Source organism: Ambystoma mexicanum, chromosome 11 (genome assembly GCF_040938575.1).
Source record: "Ambystoma mexicanum isolate Mex_15411 chromosome 11, UKY_AmexF1_1, whole genome shotgun sequence".
Taxonomy (NCBI): domain Eukaryota; kingdom Metazoa; phylum Chordata; class Amphibia; order Caudata; family Ambystomatidae; genus Ambystoma; species Ambystoma mexicanum.
Genome location: NC_090934.1, coordinates 364,671,019 through 364,679,580, shown reverse-complemented (window position 1 = coordinate 364,679,580; position 8,562 = coordinate 364,671,019). Strand labels below are relative to the sequence as shown.

The 8,562-nt window shown below is 43.5% G+C and overlaps 1 pseudogene; it reads left to right on the top strand.

The window, feature by feature from the left end:
- The first annotated feature begins 746 nt into the window (after window positions 1–746).
- LOC138504976 (protein fem-1 homolog B pseudogene) lies at window positions 747–2,084 on the top strand (annotated as a pseudogene).
- Window positions 2,085–8,562: the final 6,478 nt, after the last annotated feature.

Sequence of the window (8,562 nt, the reverse complement as noted above, 5' to 3'; positions counted from 1 at the left end):
CCCTTGTTGCAGCTGAGGTAGTGCTCCAGGGCTGGAATTGGACTTCCATGGGGAAACACAGTTTCCCCTTCACAGTTTGTACTCCAACTGCACATCTCCAATGGGCCATTTGAAATGCAGGTTGGGTTATTGCATGTTTGTATGTGCAAGGGGGAGCTTCAGCGCCTCCCTTCACATACAAACGGAACTGGGCAGTGCATGATCATGTCCCTGGTTCCTGCTAATGCAAGAGCAGGGACCAGGAACCACTCTGCTTCCTCTTCATGCGCAAGTAGGAGCTGGGAGAGGAGGTTCCACAGAGCTGATTCCAGACCGGAGCTGAGGGTAGGTAAAATTTGTATTTTGTATGGAAAATGTGTGTGAATGACTGAGTGAATGGTGTGTGTGTTTGTGTTGTGTGAATGTGTGTATGTGTATGTATGTTTGTGTGTGTGTGTTTGTGTTGGGCTAGGGGAACAGGTGGGGCTGCGAGTTGGGGTGCAGCATTAATGCATGTTTTACTGGGCATCTAAAATAGATGCCTAGTAAAAAAAAAAAAAAACAATCTTCCTTTTATCAACCTTGATAAAAGAAAGGTTGATGTTTTATTATGTGGCTAGACAGGCATTTTGAGGCAGCCAGCCTAGCCCTCTCTTACGCTGGCATGACATATTACAGCAAGCATGCTAAGTGTTATTACTTGGCTAGACTGGAATTTTGGAGCAACCAGTCTATCAGTTATTTCCTACTGTGGCAAGCCCCAGAGGATGTCATCGGAGGGGCTGGCGGTGCACGTCTTCCGCACTGCCTCAGAGGTACGTGTGTTGATGCTGGCCGCTCTGCTGCTGCACCCGTCGGAGCGCAAGAGCCGCAAGCTCCTGTCGCAGGTGAGCGCGGGCGGCGGGCAGCGCAGCACCCCGCTCATCATCGCCGCCAGGAACAGCCATAGCAAAGTGGTGCAGCTGCTTCTCGAGCACTAACGTGTGGACACGCAGAAGAGCAGCACCGTGCGCTTCGACAGTTACGTCATTGATGGAGCCACAGCTCTCTGGTGTGCTGCAGGAGCCAGACACTTAGAAGTAGTGAAGCTGCTGGTTAGCCATGGGGCCAACGTGAACCACACCACAGTTACAAACTCAACTCCTCTGAGAGCTGCTTGCTTTGACGGCAGGCTTGACACAGTCAAGTACCTTGTGGAGAATAATGCCAACATTAGCATTGCCAACAAATATGATAACACTTGCCATATGATTGTGGCATACAAGGGGCACACCAATGTGGTCCAATACCTCCTGGAGCAGAATGCAGATCCCAACTGCAAAGATCACTGGGCGCTACTGCCCTGCACTTTGCAGCTGAAGCTGGGCACTTGGAAATTGTCAGGAAGCTGGTGCGCTGCAAAGCAGCCATGGTCACGAATGGCCATGGCATGACCCCCTTGAAAGTTGCTGCAGAGAGCTGTAAGGCAGATGAGGTGGAGTTGCTGCTTTCTCATGCTGACTGCGACACACACAGCAGGATTGAGGCACTGGAACTCCTTGGAGCCTCGTTTGCAAATGATCATGAGAATTGTGATATCATGAAGACGTACCAGTACCTCTAGTTGGCTATGCTTGAAAAATATAGAGACTCCAGTAACATCCCCTTGAAAGAAGTCGTTCCTCCCATAGAGGCCTCCTGGAGGAGAACTGAATGTTGCACTCCCAAGGAACTAGATGCAATAAGGCACGACACAAATGCATTGACATGGAAGGCCTTCTAGTTAGGGAACGGATTCTGGGCTCTGATAATATAGATGTTTTGCATCCCATTATTTATCGCGGTGCTGTCTATGCAGACAACATGGAGTTTGAGCACTGTATAAAGCTATGGATTCATGCGTTGCACTTGAGACAGAAAGGGAATCAAAATACACATAAGATCTCTTAAGGTTTGCTCAAGTATTCACCCAGATGATCCACTTAAATGAGCCTGTCAAAGCTAAGGATATTGAAAGTGTATTAAGGTGCAGTGTCTTGGAAATCGAAAGGGGAACCCTCAAGACACAGACCTGCACACTGCCCCTTACTGTGGCAAGACTCTTTGATTATTCTGGGCATATATGATAAACCCAGCATGATATGTCTTATTACTTGGCTAGACTGGCATTATGGGGGAAGCCAGTCTAGCCCTTTCTAACTGTGATATGATTTTGATTTTAGTGGGCATCTATGATAAAGCAAGCCTGTCGAGTTTTATTATATGACTAGACAGCATTTTGGTGCAGCCGGTTCAACTATTTCTTTCTGTGGAATAGCAATTTATACTGGGTATTAAGGATAAAGCATACATGATTTGTGTTATTATGTGTCTAAAGTGGACTACACTGTGCAGCCAGTTTAGACATATTTTCTGTGTTGTGGTATGGCATTTTTAAAGGTTACACCAACAGAGGCATGTCCTTATCTGGGGATACCATCATATATTGGCGGATCCAGTGTGGACATGTTTCCTTTTTGTATGATTACTGACATTATGTACAAAGCAATCATGAGAATGTTCTTATATAGGAATTATGTCATATATTGGTGAAACCAGCATTTAAATGTATGGGCCCAGCCAGTGTGAAAATGTTTTTATAGCTGTAAGTGATTTCAATCCGGCACTCACCCAAGTCAGCGCCTTGCATGTAATGCACAACTGAAATCCTTATTTATTTTTGTTTGAAAGTTCTTTATTCTGAACAATATAACACTCATATCACGCCCCTCTCCTGGAAACCCTCCCCCTTCCCCCTGGTCACACTGAACCAGGAATCAGGCTGGTTTGCAAAGTTAAAATATTTATTTATGTATTTACAATTTAATCACACTATGTTTTAATGGGTACACAATAATCACCAATGGGGTGATGTAACACTGAATGATCTCTTTAATACACCAGGGAGTAATAGTGAGCAAAACAATCAGCACAGAAATAATACTTGTGTGGGTGTGTGCAGATCAGATAGCACTGTGGTTAAACCCCCAATAGGCAATGTAAAGAGATAGGAGGAGAGAGAGCAGGTATTTAGGAATGGCAGAATTCAAACAGAATATCAATCCCAATTTCCCCCAGCAACACAAAAGAAAAACAGAATTGAGTGGCAAGCTGTCAGAATAGTTTTGGGATGGATTGGCAAAAACACTTAATATGGTCTAAATTGCTGAAATTGTAATTCTTATGGGAGCTGCTTTGGATAGTTGCACACACACACTAGCACTGATTTAATACTAAGAAACAATTTGAAATCTGAAAATTGAAGTTGGAAGCACTCAAAAACTGTTTTACACGTGTCAGAATTTCCCCAAACAAGGAAGTTATGGATGGATGTTTTAGTGGAGGTCGTTTTTTCGAGATAGGCGCAAGAATGGAAAACAGGAATGCACTTTTAAAATGACAAATGGGATTTCTTACACTAGAGGATGACTATGAATAAATGAATACCACACAAGAACACAGCCACTTGATCAGAATGACTACCTGCAGAGGAGATCGCCTTCTTCAGATGGAAAACTATTAGTGCAAATATAGTTTTAACAATACTAGTACAGGAGGAAGATAGGATGGTTTGGATGGAGAGTTCAGACAATTCAAAATACTCCTAACAACACAGGTTCTGAATACAAGATAGAAGGGGTTTAAGATAGGGATTGACTATGGACAGTACATATGCTAGTGACGCAGTTCTTTCTATAGATACTCACTAGATACGTTTTTAAACGGACCCGTCAGGATTCTGGTCCATCAAAATTCTGGTCAGGGAACTGGATCTGGTTTTAAGACAGACAGCTGGGCACATCGGATTGGGCAGCGTCAAGGCACTCTGGTCACCACCCCGGACTGGATTGGATCGTCAAGGCACTCTGGTCACAGCATGGCACAGGATTGGATAGGATCTGCTCTTCTTGGTTATAATGGAATTTATTTTCAGCAGGCAAGCAGTACAGCGCAGCCCGGCTGTCTTTTGGTTCCCCTTATAATTCTGGGATTTTGGTTCTGGAGTTTGAGGCCTAGCTGAAAATGGTTTAGCTATGCAATGGCCCTTTCTGCTTTGCCAAGATTCTGGAGTCTGGAGCAAGGAAGATGGAAAGCTCAGCAGCAGGGTGCTCCGCCAGCATCAGGATAGCGAGTGAATCTGTCTGTCCTTATCTGCCCTCTGCTGTCTATATTTATGCTTTGATAAAGGGGATGTGTGTGCTGGTTTAGCCTAAGCTCGCCTCTTTGACAAGCAATTGGTCAGAGTCTCCTCTCTGCCTTGATAGGAGGAGATAAATAGTGTGTCACCTTTATGGTGTGGGTTTATGAGGCTTAGAGTCCAACCCTTGCCTCTTGAACACAAAATCTACTTTTGACACAAGACATATTTACACGTGAGTAACCTCTATAACAATCACATATACAGATTACATATTTTGTGTAGCAGCTGCTCCACAAAACCCCATTGCTGTGGGATCCTGTGTCTGCTTTTCACTGAATTTCGCCCTTTTCATCAGGAACACAATTTCCAATTTATCAGCAAATTTCTATAATTGTGCGCGTATAACATGTGCATACGTGTATAAAGTGTCATTCTTCTAGCAGAAATACATTTGGTGTAAAATCACATTTTCTGCCGTTTCTTTCCAGAACATTTCACATGATCTTTCTGCCTCTTGAAATGTGCAACCAAAATTTATATTTACTATTCTGTTACTTTTGTATTTTTGACAATTTTAAGTGATAAGTTGGAAGTCTTTAAACAAAATGTGCTTTGTGAATGTTCAGCCACAGATAGCTGTTCAGGTCTGCCTCTTTTTGTCTCCCTTCAGTTCAAAAGCAGTCTCCCCCTGTTCTCTTGGCAGAGGCCATTTTACGACTGTCCTCACACCTAGCATTTCCTGCTTTGCAGTTTGCCATTGTTTTCTTCCCCACTGCAGACCAGGTTCTTCCCAAACCCTATAATTATCGCTTTGGTGTGATTTACTGATGGAAGGAGAGGCCTTGCCTCTGTGAGGAAAGCTGTTATTCCAGTTTGGTAGCTTTAGCCAGCTTACTTTAATTGTTACTTCTGTTGAATTTTCCCTTAGCATAAAAAAAAAACTTGTCGGATCAAATCACTGCTAAATACTTATTCAAGATTATAACCATTGAATTAAAACAATTACAAGATGGGTTACTCTCAACAACAGGCCTCTTAGATTGCAAACATTTGATTTCAGTTTATACATGTTTAAAGTTTAATCAGGCAGGCTACTGACAGCTGTCATTCAGGCGGCCCAGGGTACTGCACCCAGATTTTGACAGATTCACAGACAGGCCACTTTTGCTGTGGAAATCCCTTGATGCTTTCAGCTTTCATGACATTGTAAATTCACAATGATTTCTTACACTAAGTGAATTGTACCACCCAGCAAGAATTTTGGATGTTTGATGGTGTTTTGTACCGGCATTCTGCAGTTTCAAGAACAACGAAACATTGAGTTAAAGCAAGATTTTGGGGTTTCCTTTAGCAAAGCACTGCTTTTTCCTTCTGTGCTCCATTTTCACATGTTTTGGCACCCAGTGACATGTTTCAGGAGTGAGATCTCTGTTCCACCACTGACAACATGCATGGCAGATTGGGCAGCCATTTTTTTGTGCTTTACAAAGAGAGATTTTCAGAGGTTTTCGCGTGCACAAAGCTTTTGCGGCCATTTTACTATTTTTGGCACCATCAGTACACAGGTATGCCGCATGGCAGAGCAAAAGTGGGTTGAAACATCCCACATACCGGCATATATTGTGGACAAAGGCATAATGGAAATGTGTTGGGAAATTATCCTGTGCACTGTTTGTGACTAGTCATCTGTTGCATTTTGACAAAACCAATTGCAACTGTCTGGCATTTTTACCCAGTTTTTCATAGAAAGTGTTATGTATAATGAACCTGTTGTAACCCAATATTAACACACTATCTCAGGGGAAAATCACCTAAACTTCCTTTGGTTGATCTGGGCTCCCTTGCTATCCTCGATCACTTTGCCATATTTGTGGGAAATATGTACACCCTTCCCATTAAAGAATTCCCCAACCGCCACAGGCGATGGCAGATCTGTTGGTAATACAGCGGTACTGGAATACCTGCTTGACTACCAACTTGTATTTGAGAGTGCCTGGTCATCAATAACTGGTCAAAAGGCTTGAATGGTCAACATGTTAAATGTGGCTGACTAGTCCACCTGATTGCCCAGTTTCTGATGAGCAGGGACCAAATGATGCAAGGTAATGTGGGGGGAAGTGATTGGGAGGGATAGGGATTGGAGTCTGGGGTGAAGAGATGGGATTTGGAAAGTGGGGTTCAAAGAGGGGAACCCACTGACAAGCAGAGAACAGTGAAGGTGAGGGTAGAGAGATGGTGGGAAAGAAGGAGGAGTGGGAGGTATGGGGCCTAAAGCCATCAGGGTAAGGTGGGACAGGGGGAGAATGCTGGTTTCTGGGGGAAGTCCAGGTTGAGGGGAAGGGGTGGGGAAAGGGAATTATCAGGAGGTGGCAGAAAGGGAGTATTAGGGGGATCCCCCTAAAAAGAAGAGAGCAGTGAGGGTAGAGCTTATAGGTGGGAGGACAGAGGAAGCTCCGGGAAGGCTAGTATATAAGAACAGTCAAGCAGTTGCATAGGTTGACCACCAGGGGTCGACCAATATGAAACTGCTCATTAGAGTTAAAGGGTGTTTATCATATTAGTGGGGGAGGAGTTGAGGTGTAGCAAAACCAGTCAATCACCAGGACGCACTACTTTGATATACAAACGATACATTACAAAGAGGTGGATTGGTCTAGATGATTGATTTGAGACAATTAAGTTGGTTAGCAAAAAAAAGTGTTAGTTACAATTAATTCATGGGATTTTGCCTAGCAGGATGTTAATGTTAATGTTAATGTTAAAGGGCATTTTTACCGTGCACTATCACCACCGGAGTGATCCCCTGGTGCTCTGGCGGCTCTGAAAAAGGGAGAAGGGCGTTAGTTAGTGGGAATAAGCTGCAAAAGTGCAAGAAAGTGCAAGAAAGCAGTGATGGGTCCGTTGGCTGGGATTGGGGTGTTTTACGGTCGGTAGTCATCGTGTACTGTTGTGCAGGTCTATGTGTGGTTTGTTTTGTTGTTGCAATGTAGTGAAGTTATTGCGGATTGCTATTTTTAGGCTTGTGGATGTGTTTGGTTAGAGTTTGAGAGGTGTATGCAGAGGGCAGAAGTTGTTTGGACTCACTTATTAACTAGGAGGATCTTGAGTGGGGCATGGAAGTCAAAAACACTGAGCAAGGCTATGAAAGAGATTAAAAGAGAGGTCTCAGGTTTTGTAGAGGTGAAGTTATCACACATTGGGACATAACGAATGAGGGGCCAGTGAATTTCAGGTACGATGGGATTCATGTTCGATTCCTGGGTACTCAAATTTACCATTGAAGATGATGGAGGAAGTGGAAGAGTTCATGAGGGAAGTGTGCATAAAATGAGGGCTGCAGGGATACACCATTTGGGGAAGGTCCTTTGGGAGCAGATGGAAGAATGCAGAAAATTCCATGTATGTGTACATATTTGAAATGTTGCATATGGTTGGTTGCTCTTAGGGGTATGGGGAAGGGCAATAATTGGGTCTGTCTTGTCCAGAAGTGAAAAGGTAAGAGAAGGGGACACAAAAACATGGCCCAGGGCTACCAGGTTGTGGGACACAACGATTAAGTAAGATTAAAGCTGTGAAACCAGCATGGCTGGAGAAGGATCGTACAAACAATCAAAGATTTTAATGTTCAAAAATGGGTAACAATAATTAGGTATCAAGACATTAATGGGTTATATCTGGTAGGGGAGGTAGATGTAAAGAATGTGATCCACGAACCATGAATAAATCTGCTATTCATCTGTCAATAAGCAGGCATTTGTAGTAAGTTGTACCATGCTTATCAAAGTAGCTCAATTGGGGTGAGAGGCACCCTTAGGGGCGATGGGACTTTGAAAGGGATGCTAATGTCCCTAAAGAACAGTGGCATCACCACCAGCTGATTGGGTGTTAGGAGACGCCCTGTTTGGGGAAAGAGTGTGAACAAAATACAAGAGAAGTCTTTCTCGCAGAACGAGATGGTTCACCCATAATTTGTTATAATATAGGGAAATTGCTAAGAAGACGGCATGCTGGTCAAGGCAGATTTATTTCAGACAGATTACGGTGTTGCTCATGTCACTTGGTTGTCGTGATGGCAGGTTCGTTAGAATGCAGAAAATTAAGTTTAATTTGTAAATATCTGAAATGTCAAATGTTAAATTTAGTAGAAAGAGGAGGAAGCATGTCTACCTGATCAAAGAGTGGGCAGGCAAGGCAGGTTGGAGGAAGGAAAGATGACATGGGGAGACGAGCAGAGACAATTAAACATTTTCTGCTAAATTAAGGCTGAGGAAGTAGCAAGGGTATAAAAGGATCGAACAACCTTCACATTTTGAAATGTTCACGAGAGGGGGACATGCAAGAACAGTCATGCATCAAGACATCCTTGGGGCATGTCTGGCATGGGAAACATAAGGAGCTGGGGATATAAAATATGGTGTAAGCGA